This window comes from Aotus nancymaae, unplaced genomic scaffold, assembly GCF_030222135.1.
Source record: "Aotus nancymaae isolate 86718 unplaced genomic scaffold, 86718_ANA_hifiasm-v0.15.2.pri h1tg000065l, whole genome shotgun sequence".
In the NCBI taxonomy this organism is placed as follows: domain Eukaryota; kingdom Metazoa; phylum Chordata; class Mammalia; order Primates; family Aotidae; genus Aotus; species Aotus nancymaae.
This window is the reverse complement of record NW_026988480.1, coordinates 8,684,392-8,701,327: the sequence shown is the minus strand read 5'-3', so window position 1 is coordinate 8,701,327 and position 16,936 is coordinate 8,684,392. Positions and strand designations below refer to the sequence as shown.

At 46.8% G+C, this 16,936-nt stretch overlaps 1 long non-coding RNA gene across 2 annotated transcripts in view; it reads left to right on the top strand.

The window, feature by feature from the left end:
- Nucleotides 1–15,057, top strand: part of LOC105721500 (uncharacterized) — a 37,999-nt gene extending 22,942 nt beyond the window's left edge. Inside the window, exons 5-7 of one of the 2 annotated variants that reach the window (XR_001108340.2) lie at nucleotides 269–387; nucleotides 1,830–1,948; nucleotides 12,459–15,057. This is a non-coding gene — a long non-coding RNA (uncharacterized LOC105721500). Of the gene's footprint in view, nucleotides 1–268; nucleotides 388–1,829; nucleotides 1,949–3,253; nucleotides 3,341–12,458 lie in introns of those variants that run through there. The other variant, XR_001108341.2, reaches the window with a different exon arrangement.
- The last annotated feature ends 1,879 nt before the right edge of the window (nucleotides 15,058–16,936 follow it).

Sequence of the window (16,936 nt, the reverse complement as noted above, 5' to 3'; positions counted from 1 at the left end):
TCTCCACGCGGTGATGCTGTCTGCTGGTCCCAAAGGAACTGTGTTTGCCATCCCTGACCAGAGCCTGGTCAGAGCCTGCTGCAGCCGGGCTCTGTGCTTGCCTAAGAGCCAGAAGCAACTGGTCCCAAGTGGGCATTACAGGGTTAACTTGTGTATCTGGCCAAGGCATGGAATCAAAGTAGGATGAATCACCTCTTGTGCATTTCTCATTTCAGCCCTCCTGCCACTTTAGCAGTTTCTAATGTTTAATTTCCTTGTTTCATTCCAGAGACAGAGAATGCTGATTCACCCTGCAGTGGAACATGCCTAACGTGTCAACAGCTAAATGGCCAGTGACAGTGTGGTTGTCTGGGCAACGGAGGAAGTCACCCACGCAGACACTTAAAGGTGAGCTGTGAGAGTTAAGCACGTGGGAGCTTTTCACTGAGTGAACTCACTCACGTCCACACGGGGTGCGTGTTCAGACTCACAGGACAGCTCCAATTATGGGGAAGGTCAGAGAAATTCTAGGCTCTGAGGAGTGTGAGGCAGCATTCCAGCTCGTTCCTAATTTCATATTCAGGTTGCTTAAAACAAAAGCTTCAGTAGGAGACATTCAAACCCTTTGCATGTTACCGTCTGCAAAGTTTGAAAAGCATTTCCTTCCTTGGTGTCTCTGAGTTGCCCTCAATGCTTTCTTTCAACCAGCGGGATAGGGGACACTGCGTTTTTGTGACTACTTAAGTCTTGGCATCAGGAATGGGGCCCCAGAAGGTGCTAGTGTTTCTGGAACGACCGATATCAGAGCAGGTGTCTTGTGCTTGGCCTCCTTGTGGGTCGGTGCCTGGAGTTATGGGACAAGGATGAGCAGGTTCCTCCCCGTAAGGAGGTCATGGGCAGTACGGGAGGCAGAACAGACAAAACTCAACCCCTGGACTATGGCTGTGGCCCTGGATGACCCAGAGGCCCCAGAATAGATTGGGCAAGAGTATCTTACTTTTTCCTCTGTAAAGGGAGTAATGAGAATCCACACACTGTAGTTATCATGACAGGATGTGTGGGTGCGGGTGGGCAGGGGACTTGAAGAAGCCACTGCATCCCAACATTCTTTTCTGCTGATTATTTCCTTTAAATAACTTCTCCTGGATATTGCTTATGAGCAGATGCCTTGCTAGGTGGGAAGGGGGATGGACATGGAAATACATAAACCATCATCTCTGTTTGTGGAAGTCAAGGTCAGGTGTGGAGAGGGTTGAGCAGGTGAAACTGAGTCTCCAGGTTGGGGCACGATCCAGGGGCTGAAAGGGGCTCTCCCTGTACTGGCAGGGAGGATTCTCTTCTTTCCTGCTCTGTGGTTGCACGTGACCCGCCAACCCTTTCTCTGTCACACGGTGATGCAGTCATTGATTGTCCACCCATTGATCTCTGGCATCTGTGGTCCTCCTCAAGGGAGGACACATGTTGGGTCATCTTTGTCTGTGATCTTTGTCCCTGCTGTGCCTGACCATGCTGGTGGTCAGGAGGGAGCCAAGCTCACAGGTTTGCCCAGGTGTTTGGTAGGGCAAATGCCTGGGCTGACACTCTGCAACCTTGGGCTTGAGCAGTCCCATCTGTAGGACAGGAGCAGGGCCAGCATCCTAGGTTTGTGGTGAGGACTGGTTGAGGGTCCATACTAGGCTCCTGAATGTGGCCGGCTGACCAAGGCTGGTATCACTGGTTGGCAACAGGGAAGAACAGGAATTGAGAGTAAGTCAACGTGAACTTTTATAGCAGTTAGGCAGAGTAATTTCATATCTGTTGAATCTAACAAAAATTGAGATTTGTGTTTTGTCTTCAATTTATTTTCCTAGGACCTTATGTATTTTATGAGAGGAACAGTTTTCAATGAAATGGATGTTAAAACACACACCTGGATCCCTTTACCACAGGTGCTTTGAGAGGCGCCATCAAGGACAGTGAGCTAACGCAGGTAACTCAGGTAACAGGGCAGTGAGTTAATGCAGGTAACACAGGTGACAGAGTCGGGGGCTAATACAGGCAACATAAGACAGTGAGTTAACTCAGGTAATATAGCTAAGCCAGGTTACCCAGCTTACATGGCCAACACCTGGCAGTGGGCTAACACAGTTAACTCAGGAGCTCAGCTCGGGCACACCCCCAAGGCCCCCCAGCTGCAGTGGTCTGGTGGCTGTTTACATGTGCTCCTGGATGTCTGTATCCTGGCAGGAGAGGGGACCCTCAGATCCTCCCTCAGCCACATAGGGCGGACATCCTCCCATGGCTTCAGCCGCAGCTGTCAGTTGATTGGCCTGCCAGGCCATACTTGGGATAGTCTACCTGGTCCTCGATGAGGCCCAGCCCCTCTGACAAGCATTTGGGGGTCTGTTTATTTGCTCAGCCTGTCTGCTGCCATTTGTCACATGCTAGTATTGGTGCGGCAGCTGCTTCCCTGAGTCCTAGAGTAGGAAAGTGCTGGAGACGAGGCCATTGCCTATGGGAGACCCTGTAGCCTGGAAGGGAAGGTGCCTGTGTGGTCCAGCCCTAGCGGCAGAAACTTGGGTCTGCTCTGTGTGTTTTGTCTACAAGTGTCTGCTTGGGTCCTCACTGACAACAGAAGTCCAAGAGAGTCATAACAACTGACTAAACAACACAGAGTCTGAGCAAGCGTTACAGAATGGGGGAAATTGCAATGAAATTCTGGAAAAGGAAATATGCTCAACTGAGACAATGTGGAACCTGGCTTCTGAAGGAAGGGGTAGGGTGCCATCTGGAAAGTTCTAGAAGACAAAGCACTAGCAAAAGGCAAGAACATATTGTGAACAACTCAGGAGAGGGATTCTGCATTTTTTTAATCCACTAGGACAATCCTGTACTGAAGAGAGTGTGGGGCTCTGGGCAAACCCTTCTCTCCCCCGAATCTCATTTTTTTTCGTTTTGTCTGGAGTGGGGCAGCCATGGGTGAGATGCCACTAAAGCCCCTTCCAGGATCCATGCTGGGAGTTTTCTCTGAAGGGACACAGTGGCTGCTCCTTTCTGCCCTGATGGCTTCCTCATGCCTCTTCCTCCCTTGCCAGCCCACATCATCTCCCTGGGACTTTGCTTGAAGTTGGCTCAGAGGCCGATTCCCTGCCTACATTCCTACTGTGCTGTAAATACAAAAGGATTCTTGCCAGATAGGGTGGAGTAGGGTGGGTCTTACCCCGGGTGGGTCTTACCCCTCCCGAGAGAAGTCTATGAACTCTGACTCAGTGAATTAAGGAGAACCACTCCTCAGGTGTGAAGAACACATACGCCGCTGTGTTGAAGGTGGTGCCTGGCAACCCTGAAGCTGCCCCCAGGAGCCCCAGGAGCAGCCGTTGGGGGATGAGCTGCGTGTGGTCCAGTAACCTGTGTCAGGCTGGCTTGCAGGATGTGAGGACCCTCACGTTGGTTTAGCAAAATTTAGCTATTCAAACTTCCTCAGCAGCAAAAATACTCTTTTTCAAACAAAATCTTATACGGAGCCTGAATTTATAAAATTCCTATATTAAACACAGCATTTTGTAAATGCCTTCGTAATTTCCAACTGATGATGCTTACTTATTTGGAATTAAGCCAGTCAACAAAAATGTAAAGGACCTTTTGATCAAACTGGATACTTTCAGTTATTTCAATGTTTTCCCATCTTTGACTTTCTTCATGTGGTTCCAAAAAATTCCAATTCATAAAGTAGCAATATAATAATTTTTATAATTTTCTTGAATGGATATGTCCAGTTCTAAATTTCAGGGAAATAAAAGAACCCCCTAATCAAAGACATGCCTGAAAGAATTTGACTTGAACTCAAAATATCTGAGATGACGGATATGCTGATTACCCAAATCTGACCACTGTACATTGTATGTATGGAAGCTTCACTCTGTAGCCCATACATATGTATGACTATTGCGTGCCAATTAAAAAAAGAAACTTGAAATATACTTGTGTAGGAGTAATGGAGTATTTTTTAAAATTGAGGGAAAATTCGCCTATAAAATTCACCAATTAAACCATTTTAAGGTATAAAATTCAGTGACTTTTACATTCACACTGTTGAGCCACCATGGTCTCTATCTAACTGCAGAACATGTTCATCATCCTCAAAGAAAACTGTTTCTATTAAGTATGCATATTTTCACTTAAGTTTTGAAGTCGTTAACATATATTGAAATGAAATGGAGGCAAACCAGAATAACCGAGATGGTTTTAGGTCATGATAAATGCCATGAAGGGAAAGTGATAGAGAATGAGAGGGAGGAAAGGCACTTGATTGAAGACCCAGATAACGGGAAGGTATCCACAATGTAAGGGGCCAAGGAAGGCCCTGAAGGAGGGAAAGAGAGGGTATGCTGGGGCCCTGAGGCAGGGATGAATTCAGCAGGTTTAAGTGTGGAAATGAGGCCTGTGAGCTTGGAAGGGAATGTGCCCAGGAAAAATGGGAGGAGCCACAGTGGGCTGCTGGGGTCTGGGGTGAACTTTAGAATCCACTGAACAATGTGGGAGCTCCTGGCCCAGGACCCAGCCATGGTCGCTGGCAAGCTCTGCAGGTGATCCTAGTGAGAAGCTGGGACACAGATATCTGATGGCCGCCGAAACGTTTGAGAAGTTGATGCGAAGAAATGGTCTGTGAGTGTCAACCATGAAACTCAGGAGTTTAGCTTGGTTTCTTCTCAGTCTATGCATCTAACAGCTTTAAAATGTTTCTTTCTGACATTATGTATCTTGATTTCATGAACAACTAAGAAGAAATATCAAGAAAACAAAACTATGCTGGGTGAAATGTTGTCATTAGCAGTTACAAAAAAAAAAAAAAAAATCCCATTATCTCCTTGCTAACTATTTTCCAACAACTTCAAAGATTTTATGACATTTATTTTATTGAAAATAATCAGTGCCCGTTGGCCTGTCAGGCAGCTGAGAGGAAGATATTGTCCCAGAGCCCGCTGCTGCAGCCTCTCCCCCGAGGTCCAGGGGCTGCTGTTCCTGCGTCTGCTCTTATCCCTGCAGGCGTTTTTGAAGCAGGTGTTAGTGGTTCTGGGCTGATTAACAAAGATAAATTTAATTCTACCGGTAGATGGGAACTCGGAGATTCAGTCTTATCTGATGCTTGCCAACCTCTGGCTCTTGGGTCTAAATTATGGGAATTTGGATTTCCTTGGCTGTTCACCATCAGAAATCAGTAGATTTCTGCAAAGGAAACCACACAAGACTCCAGCTGTCTAGGTACCATCTGCCAGAAACGGGTTGAGGCTGCTTCTGTTTTACAGAAATGCTGACTGTGGAGTGTGTGTCTGTCCCACAAATCGAAGGCTTTCTAGCCTGGCCCTGGGATCCAATGTAAGGAGGGAGTCCAGCTGTGAGGGGCAGGGCAAGCCTGTGCTGTGTTTGGGGAAGATGGTCAGGGACCCGGAAGCCACTCATGGAACCACTGCGTGGCACATCCTCCGGAGAAATCCAGACCACCTACAACCTTTGGGGCTGTAAGCGGACTATTTGCTCCTTGGAGCCTCAGTTTCTGAAAAAAGTCCTGGTGATAGAGTTTGCTTCTTAATTTCAGCTGTGTTTGTCCTGTGTTCTGCCACATTCACTGGGGCAGCTCGGTTAGAAGCAACCCTGACCCGGACCTGACCCCCCTCACTGTGGGGCCCAGGCCAGCTCACTTTTGGGATGGGAGCCCCCTGCCGGGCTGACCCACAGCTGCCCTCATGGGATTGGTTGAGTGACACAGCACTTTGGCCGCCATCCCCTGACCACGCCTGGCTCCTAGTGCCCTTGGGCGTCCTGAGCTTTTGGCTGTGGGGGCAGAAGTCCCAGGGAGGCTCTAAGAATAGAGTCCTTTCCAGGACTCTCATTTCCAAAGTCCGAACTGACTTTGCAATACTAAATAAATATTGAACAAAGTTGACCCTCTCTCTCCTGCCAGAATTTCCAGCTTCTTTTTCTAAAACCTATGCTAATAGCTTCTGAAACTTTTCTTCTGCAAGAAGCCCCCTCTTTTTCAGAATACTTGCTGAAAAGCTGGTATCTCGTAAAAGACAAATGCATGAAACTCTCAGGAGCTTAGGAAGTCCAAGGGAGTCTGAGACAAATCATAACTTGGTAAGAAAATCTTAAAAAATATTTTTATTAGCTTCTTGAGCAATGGAATTTAGTCAGGACTTCAGACAGAGCCAAATATAAAATTTGTTGTTATTTAATATTATCCAACACAAAACTGCTCTCCATTTTAAGCAATGGTTTAAATATTAATACTCTTCAGAGAGCTTTCTGCTTTCAGGACAAATAAGAGTCCAACCTAGCACAAACTTGAGTAGGTGGTTGTTTTGCTTAAAATCCCCAGAGATTTAAGGTCAGAGATTTAATTCTCATTGTCCTCTGGCTCTGACTGAGGCCTCTCACCTTTAAGTCTTGCTGTTGACTACTGTCTACCTGCATCTACTCAGTGCCTCCACAACTACCCCGACCAACTGGAGGGGACTGGCTCCTTCACGGAACCCTGGAAACCTTGCATATATCCACCAGGCCACGTGGCAAGACTGTCACTGTGGCTAAATCCAAGTCTTTGCAGAATGTCTTGTGGTCCTCTTAGACCATGGGATTGATCATGAGAAGCTGCCATTTCTCAGTTGCTTCCCTGGGATTGAGGAGGCTGAGGTGAAAGTTCCTCATGGCCTCCTGGCTTCTGATGAGGCCTCCCTTCGGGCACAGCTGCAGGTGATAAAGCTGCCTTGCCACAGGGTGGCAGGGCGTCCCATCCCTCGTTCCTGTTGCTGTTGTTTCTGTGCTGTCCTGAACAAGGACCTGGGGAGCTGGCATGTGCAGCTCCTCTTCTTTCTGCCCTCCATGGGCACAGTAAACTCTCCCAACCTGAGAACGGCTCCTTGTTTCTCTGCCTGCTGAATCAGTCCTGTCAGCCTCTGCCTTGTCCTGTGCTTGATATCTCCTTGCTTCTGTGCTTCCGGCCCCCTCCCCGAGATTCAAGTCTGCTTTTGGGGCTCCTCACCTGCTCTGTGGCACCTCCTTCTGAGATGCTGCTTATCCATCCTAACTTCAAGCTGTGGAGTGGTCTGTCTTCTCCGTAGTGTCCTTGCTCTGCCCTGCCCAGCTATGGGCTGGAATCTCCAGTGTTTCAAGTGAGGAAAGTGGTAGAATATGTCACCTGTGAAAATGGGGAAGCTGCCCTGTCTCCCTCAGCTGCACAAAGCTCCAGCAGGGGCAGCACAGTAGGGGTCTCGGCTGAGTTCCTTTCCAGCTCTGAAAGCTCAGTATCCATCCAGAAGTGCACCAGTCTCCTTAGAAACTTTAAAAGAGGTGACAAGATTGTTGGATACAGGTGGCCAAAGGAGCCCTCTTTTTTTTTTTGGAACATTGAAGAAGCAAATTAAAATGCTACCTGCATACGTGGTACTTAAAACCCCACTCTGCTCCTGAATTTCCCCATTCGCAAAACAGTAATACTAATATTTATCCGTCCACCTTTTGAGAGGACCCCAGAAAGGTGTCTAGGAGGACACTCTGCCACTCCAGGGCCTGCTACCACATGTCCTATGGGAAAAGCACAGACACGAGACCAGAAAAATCCTGGGTCTCGCTCTAGGTCCCTCCCTCAATAGCTGGGAGAAAATCTTAGTTTTCTAATGTGCCATATGAATGTAACATTAATAGCTAACTTGTGAGGTTTCCGTGAAGATCAGTGAGATTATTAGCAAAAATACATATATGAAAGTTCCCAGGCCATAGGAGGCAAGTAATAAATGTTAACTGAATTGATGTCTGAAGTTGTAGGCTTTGCACACCCTGTTGGCTTAAGACTGTTTAGAGATATGTGCTATAGACAGGAAATAAGTACCTAAAACTCCCACCACATTGTGTGAGGAAGGCAGTGTGGAGCTGCTTGATGGCCTTCTGAGTCACATTTCTTCCCTGGAAGCTCATTAGCCGGAGTTGCAAAGGTCTGCTGCCTGAGCCATCCGAGGGCTGCGTCTGCTCTGCTGGTGCCTGACCATGCCGGGGCAGAAACGACCCTGGCTGAAGCTCAGAGACCAAGACTGGAGCTATGACAGGAAGGGCAGGCTGCTGCTTCTGCAGAACTAGAGGTCCGGGGAGAGGCCCCCAGAGCTCAACACAAAAGCCCCAGATGAAGCCCTAGTGAGGCCAAGTCCTGGCTGGGACTCTGCCATTGGGGTAGCCTGTGCATGGCTGAGACTGGCCCCTGCCCTCAGCTCCTTTACTGGGGTTCTGCTGTTCTCATCCCTGTTCCCTGGTGCAGCTACACACATTTGCTCAGAGAGAGAGCTCCCAGCAGCTTAGAGTTCAAGATTTTCTTGTTGGAAAAACACAGCTTTTGGAGAAAATAAAAATGGCAAAATGCTAAATGCTGATGTGAGCCGAACATGTGTCCAGAGTGTGTCTGGCGTGTCAGGTGTGTGTCAGGCCTGTGTCCTGCGTGTGTCAGGCAGTGTCAGGCATGTGTCAGGCATGTGTCAGGCTTGTGCCACACATATAAGACCATTCTCTGTGTTGTTTCCGTGATTCCTTCCCAGCATGTTGTGAAAGATGCACCTTGTTCCCACGTTGAAGAGGAAATGGAGGCCCGAAGGGTAAAGTGTATGTCTACTTTGCATAGCCCATAGAAGGCAGGCCCAGGACGGGTGGCCCTGGTCCTGCAGACTCTGAATTCCTTTGCTGTGCTGTGATCACTCCCATCGTAATCATGATGCCATAGACACTGGCACTTGCACAGCTCTCTAAATCTGGGAGACTCCCCTGATACTGTGTCCTTGGATCTTAACCTTGCCCAGTTGGTAGACAAGTTGGTCATACCCATCAGAGGATGGAAGAAGCCCATTGAAAGTTGGCTGCCCTGCCCTGCCCCTGCTGCCTAGGGAAAGGTTGGGAGGAGAGGACTATTGGAGTCACCCATAGAGACCCAGGTTAGGACTGCCAGTGTAGACCAGGTGTGGTGATGCTGTGTGGACAGTGCCTCTTCCTCCACGAGAGTGGCTCCGTGTGGACTGAGAATGTGGCTGGAACAGGTAATGAGAACCATTGGCAGCGGGATGTGCCCATGCTAGGGATCCTGGTCCTGAACCCAGGGGTGTGGGTAGTGCAGGAAGGGGAGGTGCAGAAGGTAAAGGAGGTGGACCAGCTCCTTCACTGCTGAACTGGGCTGGCAATGGACAGAGAGGAAGCATGGCTCCAAAAAGCAGCACAGAGCCATGTGCTCAGCTGAGGGGCATGCAGGATCCTGAAGCCAGCTCAGAGATGGTGCATCTGGGTGACAGGGAACTGGGGCATGTGGCAAAAACACTGGAAGTGGGGCCTGCAAGAGCCTGGACAGCAACGACCTTTTAAAGATGGAACTCCTGGCTTCCGATCACGTGAAACATGGGGGCCCGAAACATTTGGGTGCCCCACAGGACAGAGCATGGTGTGGCAGGCTGCTTGGGGAGATGACCTTGAGGCAGGAGGGGAGGCTGGAGAAGGTGAGACTAGGTTGCGGCAGGTCCCTGTGGCCGACAGCCCCAGGTGTAAGGCCTGCAGTTCACAAACAGGCTCACACCTACGGCTGCTTTTGCCTGGGTCCCAGAGGACCCTGAGTTTCAGGAAGTCTCCTGGAATTGCCCGGGGTCCTGGGACCTGTGGGGACAGACATCACCAGGACTGTCTGCGCTCTGCCCTCCCGTCCCCTCTGCCGATGGGACACATGAGTTCCTGTCCACTGCAAAGGGACATAAAGGGCAAGGCGCAGGGGTGTGGAGACTGTGGGGTGGATGGTGCTTTATGGCACGTTTACCCTCACATGATCAATAAGTGCTTATACTTTAGACCCTCAGAGGCATTCAGAAACAGCTTTCCCAGTGTCAAAATGAGTGAAGTCAGAAGCTGAAGCAGCCATGTCCTGGCTCCCTGCAGCATGCGTGTTTTCCCGGTGTCACTGGGCTCCTTAGCCTGCTGGTGGCTCCACACCCTGCTGGTGGCTGCACATCGGCTCCTCAACCTATAGCCAGCAGCCCCAGTGGTTGGGCCAGGGGTGCTCCCCCAAGGACACTGTCTATGTCCAGTCTAGGGAAAACCTGGGCTGGCAGAAGATGAAGTCACTTTTATTTCTATTAAATACTGTGTGGGCTGTAATAGGGACACTTGTACAGGTTTTAAACCACATTCAGCCAACACGGTCCAATGATGTGTTAAAGACATCCGACAGGGGTCACCTGTGAGAGCAGGTGAGGTCGACCTTGGATGTTGGAGAGTACATAGGACACTTGAGTTTCTTCTTACCCATGACACAAGTTCAAACCCAGAGAAAAAGTTAAGCCTGTTTTAGTTCTTCCTAGTTTATAAGTGTGGACCTACTTTCTTCTGAGCTCGGGGGAGCAACAGGTACTGCAGAATTTAGCTGGGAAGTGCACATTCTCTGAGGTCTCGTTGCCCACTCTAGTGCCAAGGATGCTCGTGAGCACTCTCCGGCTGTTCCATAGCTAGCTTCGACATGGAGGCCTTGAAGGACGTCCAGAGACACCGTTCACCTTTGGGTGTCAGTCAACCTGGGAGCAAAGATTTCCCAGATGATGCAACTGTTTAGTCCCGTTCACAAATGCTTACTGAACGCCTTCTACAATTAGTCATTGCACTTCACAGAGTGGCAGGGACGTGAAGAATCCATAGTCCTGGGGTCGGAGGGCCAGGTGTAAGTGTGTGTGTGAGGTTAATGATCACCTCAGGAGACGGAGCAAACTCCCCACTCCTCAGGTTGGGGCACACAGATCAGCTTCCATCCACAGAACACAGCCTGGAAAATGGGAAGGGAGAGGAACGCTATGGTGGAGAAACTAACAGGACCTCCTCCCGGTGGTCACAGCCAGCACCCATAGTGATGAGTCGCACTGACAATGTGTATCCTTGAGGTGATGCGAGGCCCTTCACCGCTGTGGGCTTCCTCCCCAAACCCATACCCCAGTCTAATCATGGGAAAACCATCAGACAACCCTATTTTGGAGACATTCTACAAAATACTTGACCAGTCCTCCTTAAAACTGTCAAAGTCATCAAAAACCAGAAAAATCCTGAGAGCCAAGAAATATGACAACTAAATGTCATGTGGTATCCTGGCCCAGGAGAAGGACATCAGGTAAAAACCAAGGGAACCTGAGTAGTTTATCAATATTGGTTTATTAATTATAACAGGTGTTCTACACGAATGTAAGACATTAATGATAGGGGAAACAGGGTATGGGTTACATGGGAAATCTCTTCAGTGTTTTCATAAGTTTTATTTACTAAATTTGTGACTTTTTAATCTAAGTCTGTTATGAAATAAAAAGTTTATTTAAAAAAACCACTCCATCCAGTAGGCAGTAGCAGGCGACCTGCCGAAGAGGTGGAGCCAGACTTTACTCATTGCCTGGGGGCAATCAAGATGCTGGGGGATGGTGACAGATGCATCTAAGACATGACAGTGATGAGGTAGTGTCCCAGACAACAAAGGCAACACCCCAGGAACGTGGACCCTTTATGGTGGCTGAGATCCACTGCTCCGGAGGAGCAGTGCGATGGGTGTTATTATGGCTACTCTGACCCATCAGTAACCAGACTTGTGAGATTGGCAGGAACCCAGGACAATATAAAGCTATGAAAGTGGAGGCTCAGAGAAGCCTGAAGAGTGTAGCCAAGGTCGTGTTGAGATCAGAGCTCACAGCTAACAGATAACAACAGAGCGAAGGCATGAAGCCCATCACGAGTGAGGGGTATAAGTGGTACAGACACCAAGATGACAATAGGAACTGTCCAGAAGGGTCATCCTGAAAATTAAGTTGGTATAAGTGTCTATTTTTCCTTATTTTGTAAGACCTCCCTACTTTAGTTGGGGAATTTACCTCTCCCCAGTATCAGCAATCAGCATGCTTGCTCTTTCTGACATAGGGATCCAAGTCCATTCACTAAAACCCATCTTAGACATAAGAGAGGACTGCTCTTTCTGTCCGATGAGTCCCACTGGAGCCTGAAATAAAGCCCAAATGCAAGTTGGCAAAACTAAGGTTTGGAGAGAGACAGAGACTGCACACACGCTTGGTAGTGTTTAGTTCCTGGATGCAGCTGTTCCTGAAGTCTACACCTGAGCTTGCAGCAATACCTTTTGTTTGTGTTTTGCTTAAGCCAGTTTGAGCGGGATTTATGCTACTTAGAATAAAAGGTTCCTGAGAATCTTTCTACTACTGAGAAAGATTGCAGAATAGTGAGTGCTTCTGTCCCTAGAGACACTCCTGGGAGGCAATCTGCAAATGGGTTGGGGAGGAGATGAGATTTTCTGAAGTCAGATTGTGATGAATAGGGCATACTCTCAGGAAAGTACAAAATGCTACAGCTAGCCAGGCTCTGAAAGGTTCTCTGGATCCTGGAATGCCATCATTGTTCTGAAGTTTTGCATCATGTCTAAACTCACTGTCCTGTCCTCCTAACAGGAGAATGGAGTCCCAGAAACCTAGGAGGAGAAGACAAAGTGTCAGCCTCTCAGCGTCTGCAGTGTTGTCAGGAAAAGAGCTCTGGTCCCAGAGGCTTACCCACTTCCACAGGTGGGAAGCATCCCTGTGAGGATGGAACATTAGCATATCCCAGGTCTGTCTGCAAAACTTTTGCAAACCTGGAACTCCCTAATTCTAATGCTATCAGCAACTTCCAGAGCTGAACGTCGATTAATCTGGATACAAAGAGGATTGAAACATCACGTAGTAAGCATTAACAGGAGGGTGTTTCCTTTGCCCTTGAAGCTTGATGGATCTATGATGATTTAGCACCTCCTGAAAATCAGGATCACCCTCTGCATGTGAGAAACAGACAAGCACTCAGCTCTACCACTTTGAGAGGGATTGGACAGCATGAGCCTTCAACCATATCTCTTGGATAACCAAGGAAAGCTGGATTCCTGCACCTAAAAAAATGGAAGCACAAACCATGCAATAAATACTCTCTGTTCAAGTTCTCAAATAAAGTATCCAATTAACTGATGTATTAATAACATGGAAAATAATAATTTCATAGGAAGATTCCAAAAATGTCTGATTTTGTATCTAGCAAAGACTTCAGACATTATGTTTAATGTGTATGTAGAACTCAGAGTGAACATGCCAGTGACAGTGGCAATGAGAGGGGTAAATGGGGGCCAGAAGTCTGAGGGAGAGGAGAGGAGGGAGCAGAGCACACTCAGGGAAACATGAGCCATGCAGGATAAGCAAGAGGGCAGGATAAACAGGACATACCCATCTGTTTATTCTTTCTGCATAATGTTTTGATTCTCTTTGTACCCTAACTAACCAAGGCACAGCTCAGGAAGTTGCTGCCAGGATTAGAAAAATAAAGTTGCATATTCTCAAAAAGCAATAGTACAGTGCAAAGAATGATAATCAATCCCCCCAGTACACTTGACCTAACCCCTAATGAGCTTTGTGACCTTGGGCCAGGCAGGCAGCTCCCAGGCTTCTGTTTTGTCACTGTTGACCTCTTCTGGCTGCAGTGATTCATTTCCAGACATAGGTTGCTTCAGCTCACCTCAAATTCTTCTTATAGCCTGTTCTTTGAGAAATGGTAATGTCTCTCTCGAAAAGTTTCTTTTTTTCTTGCGAAGTCATCCAATTCATAAGTTAATGAGGTCCCATCAGTGATATGATTGCAGACTCACAAATATTGCTAAGTGAAAGGAGTACAAGGAAGGTGGGAAATGCAGACACATCATGGGTGGGTGGCTTCCAGGAGATGCACGTGAGACCAGCCCTGCGGTGGGCCAGGTCAGAAGGACTTCTGCCTAGACAAGGTGGAAGCTTCTCAGCTTTCTGAGGAGTACCACCATCTGACTTCCAGTTTGAAGGTATCACTTGGGTTGCTGTATCAAGAATAGACTTCAGGGAAGACAAGGTTGAACGTAGCAACACCAGTGAGAAAGGGGACATAGCAATTCAAGTGCAAGGTGGGAGTGGAGATAGGAATTATATTAGAGAGAGTCACCAGGATTTGATGACTATGAGATGTGGAAGAAAGATCAAAGTCAAGAATGACTCCAATGACATTGTCCTAAGCAATTGGAATGATGAGATCACAGGTGTTGAGATGGGGAGTCTGCACATGGAGGGGTCTGGAGGAGAGATTTGGTGTTTGGCTTTGGACATACTGAGTTTCAGATGTGTTTTGACACACATGTGGAGGGATTACACTTGAATATCTGAGTCTGACTTTGTATTGAGATGTTTCTATCCTACTTTCTCCTACATCTCCCCTGCAAAGGACTGACCGTTGTATCTTCAGTGCCCGCACAAGGCTTTGTGCAGACCCCTGGTATGTCACATTTATTTAAAATGGCTTTACTGAGATATAATTGATACATCATATAGTTCACCCATTTAAATTGGACAGTTGAATGGTTTTTAGTATATTCAAAGAGTTGTGCAGCCATCACCATGATCACTTTTAGAATATTTTTGTCAACCCTTCCCCACTAAAAATACCCAAAGCCATTAGGAAATGCTCTGCAGTTCCTAGCATGGTATTTAAAAACAGTGACAATTCCTATTTTCAAGCCTGTCAGTAAGCCTCTTAATGGTAGGGACCTCCATGTTACGTGTTTTTGCATTTCACTCTATAACAATTACTCAAAAAAGCTTTTGTATGAATGAACCACAGTTTGAAAAATATGACCCCAAGATTGTGTGTCTTTAAGAGAGAATGACCCCTTTGCATTCCTGTGCTCTTCATGCGGCTGCCTGTAGCGTTTTTCAGACCAATTTGAGACACTGAGTGGAGGATATGGAGATAAGCCTCATTACTCTTTTCTTTCTTGGCTATACTTCTCCAGCATCTGTTGTAAACAAAACAAAAAAGATTCTTTCTAAACCTGGTGAAAATATCTCAAATGCAAGGAAGCCAGTGATGAAAAATGCAATATTAAAGTTCAGGTCATTATAAACACACGGCATAAATCACATCTACTCATTAAATTTATTACAAAGAATGATAACAAAAGCAAAGAGATGTCTGAAAGTCTCTTGGGAGAAATAAAGTAGCTGATAAATTCTTGGTTTTAACCACTTTATGTTATAAGGATGCATATAATTTCATTTTGGCCAAATGTTTCTGGACTCAGACTTGGAGATGAAGGCCACTACAAAGGCAACCTCCTCTAACACCTTCCTTTCAGAGTTGATGAGCTAGATAGTCATGCCCTGTGACCTCTCAGCAGGTTATGGCAGAACTTGCCCAAGAGCAAGGGACATAATGTATTAATTAGTTTAAACCGATATACATCATGAACTAATACGGTCTGGGCAGATCAGTAGCATCTAAATACTATTCTAAGGGTCAGAAGCTTTTTTTCCAATAAAACCTTATGTTGAAAACAGTAATTATGGCAGCATCATTCTGATGGAGGCTAGGGGGTGAACTCCTTTTTCCCTCTGCTGCTGCAGCTCTGACCTGGTGAATGAGTCCTGGAATTGTCCCTTTGACGTCCCTCCTCTGTGTTCTTCTGAGATACAGGACCCATCTACTGCATCTAGTCACCAGTTTACTTGTTTCTCTTCCTTCCTACACTGCGGAATCTCTCAACATAATGATTGTGTCTTACACAAAACTGCATATCTTAATTTCTGAACTCAGAAAATATTCACTTTGTTCTTTGTCTTGCCAGGTCCTTTTCAAGGTGCTGGTGACACAGATGTGAGGAAAACAGAGCTGATGGAGCTTACATTCTACGGGGCAGGAGTGAGCAGAGGGTAAATCAGCAAATAAAGAAACAACTATAGACACATTTGTGGGAAAATATAGCAGAAGAAGATAAGAGGAAGTATCAGGACATTTGGAGTGGCTAAATTTGCCATTTTTTTCCCAGGAGGTGGACAAAAGGACATATTCAATAAAGTGACATTTATATAGAGGCATAAGGAAACGAAGGGGGAGCCACGCACATCAAGGAACACAAGTGCAAAGGCCCTGAGTTACAAATCCTGTATGGTGATTTGTAGGAACAGTAAGGCCAGAGTGGATGACAGCTGGAATAGGGTGAATCAGAAGGTGTGGACAGAGTGGTTGCAGGGAGTCAGGTTATTTAGGACTCTGTCGACCATTGTAAAGATTTAGGATGCGATACTGGGCAGAGGAGTAACATAATCTCACTTCAGTTTTGAAAGGTTCACTCCAACTACTCTGTTGACAATGGATCATAGAAGACTGAACATGGAATCAGGGAGACCAGTCAGAAAACTCCTTCAGGAATCCAGCTCAGTAATGGCAAATTCATCCTTCCCCGTTATTAGGCCTCTCCACTCCACATTTTTTATTGCCTACATGCCAATCCATCTGCAAGTCCTTTGGCTGTACCGCTTAAATATGCTCAGAATCTAATCACTTCTTAGCACCTCCACTGTTCCCCATTTAAGGCACCCTCATGTCTCATCTCATTATTGCTGTTAGCTTCCCAGCTTCAGTCCTCTCTATTGCTTCCTCTTAACACGGTAGCCTGTGGTTCTTTTAAAATGTCAATTAGAAGCAGAAAATGGCAGAGCAGGAAACTCCAAAACTGTTTCTTCACTAAAGCAACAATGAAGTTGGCATAAACTATTGGGATTAACTTTTTAAAACTAAGAAATCTAATAAAAAATATAAATAATAACAAAGGAAATGTTTCACAAAGAAAGAAGATCCTAAATTTCAGTAAAAGAGTATTGTGGTGCTTTAACTTACCTATACAATTTACCACTTTCCAGCTTGGTGGTAGCTATGGGGTTGGCTGCCCATGTTACTGACATAACTTCATGGCCCCAGAGGAGGCACTACAGGCCTTAGTCTCAAACAATTATGATTGTATATCTGTCTGGTGGCTCCCTGAGTGATTGCTCAGGGGATTTCCTTTGTTTCATGTGCCTCTGAACTTTCTCAGGGCTGAAGCAGCCTCCTG